The sequence below is a fragment of the Chiloscyllium punctatum genome, unplaced genomic scaffold (genome assembly GCF_047496795.1).
Source record: "Chiloscyllium punctatum isolate Juve2018m unplaced genomic scaffold, sChiPun1.3 scaffold_325, whole genome shotgun sequence".
Lineage (NCBI taxonomy): Eukaryota > Metazoa > Chordata > Chondrichthyes > Orectolobiformes > Hemiscylliidae > Chiloscyllium > Chiloscyllium punctatum.
The window spans coordinates 153,498-155,458 of NW_027310059.1; positions in this window are offsets into that span (position 1 = coordinate 153,498).

The window sequence follows — 1,961 nt, forward strand, 5'->3', positions numbered from 1 at the left end:
GTGTTGAATGACCTAGTCATTTTCCGATGTTTCTGTGCAGTCTGTGGGAAAGCTCTGTAAATGCTGCCACCTGCTCTCAGATGTTAGGAAGGAGATCTCTGCAGGGTCAATACGGTAGTATTTCCCGTTCCAATACTGAGAGTGGTGCCGGGTGATCTGTCCAGTTTTATCCTTTAATTGCCCCAGAACAGTTTGATACAATAGAGTGTTTGCTTGGCCGTTTCCGAGACCATTGAAGGGTTTTTCACATGTCTGTATGTCTGGAGTCACGTTTAGGCCAGACCAGGAAAGCACGAGAGATTCACTTCCTGAAAGTACATTGAGGAAGGAAATTGGTGTTTACAATCGACATTGGATTCAAGGTCACTGTTAATGACTCGAGGATTAGCATCTCGATATTTTATTAATTATAACGTCCAATTGCTGTCAGAGCATTAGCCTGGTCTGGATAAGTAATCCAGTGAATTTTCCATAACATCACCATCTCCAATGGGGACCTATCTGAAACCACACTGGGCTGGTTATTTCTGTGCTGCTTGACAGCTCTGTCAAAAAGAACTCCCACCAATGTGATTATCGCGATGGGACTCAGGTGTAGAATAACTGTTGTTATTCCCTTGTTATGGGATTGGACATAGCTGAGTAAATTTCCACATTGCCAGGGAGATGTCAGAGTTGGAGATTGAATGAAACAGCTTCCCCAGGCATACGGCTTGTTGTGCAGCACAAGTCTTCAGTCCTATTGCAGGAATGGTGTCACTGCCCATTGCCTTTGTCTTATCTACTGTGTTCAACTGTTTCTTCATGTCACATAGAGTGAATCAGATCGATTAAAGACTGGCATCTGTGATTCTGCGGGCAACATGGCGAGGGTGAGGTGGATCATCAACTCAACACTTCTGGCTGAGGAAGGTGCAGATAATACAACCATGTCTTTTACACTGATGTACAGGGCTGTCCCGTGATTTAGGGTGGCGATATTTACGGAGTCCTCTCCTCCAGTAAGTTGTTTAATAGTCCATCGACATTTATGTCTGGATGTGGCAGCACTGTACTACTTCGATATGATCTGTTAGTTATGGGATCATTTTGCCCTCTGTATCAGATATTAGTCCTGCTGAACGTAACCAGTCAAGTGTGGTAGCTTTAATGGATTGTCATCAGGTTTAGGTACACATGGTTCCGACCCTATCATGTTCACCCGCACTTATCACTGAACCATAGATCAGCTTGATGGTAATGGTAAACTGAGGGATTATCCTGGCGAAAATGTTACAGATTGTCGTTGAATACAATTCTGCTGCTGCTGTGATTCTACTGCACCACATGAATGCCCACTTTGAGCTCCAATATGTTCAATTCAAATCTACTGACTATCCCCCAGTTCACACCAAGACCTATTCACCCATCAGCCCTGTACTCAACGTCTTAACCTGGTTTCTGATGTGGTAACACTTCCATTTTCCTATTCTGATTCTGCTGAGGGTCTCCCCCTGGTGTCACGCCTCCAGTATGTGACTTTACTCAAACCCCTTAACATATGCATCTGAATCTTTTCCATTCCCCCAATGCCATCTTCTGTGTTGGATGTGAATGTGTTCCCCTCTGTTTCTCTCCCTGACCATGATTAAGAGCTCTGCAGTGTCAGTGATACCTGCTTTATGCAGTTTCAGATCAAGTAATCTGTGCACCTTGCATTATTGGTCACATCACAGTGCATTCCGTGTTAGGCAAAGCGTTTGAGCAGCATTAACACACGTCTATGGAACTTGTTCAAAACCAGAAATTGCTGACGAAACTCTGCAGGTCTGGCAGCATCTTGTGGAGTGAAATCAGAGTTAGTCTTTCAGGACCAGTGACCCTTCGACAAAGCTCCCATTTTCTCCAGCAATTTTTGCATTTTCATTTCCAGTATCCATAGTAATTTGTTTAACTGAAAACTTGTTCTGAGCTTATTCATT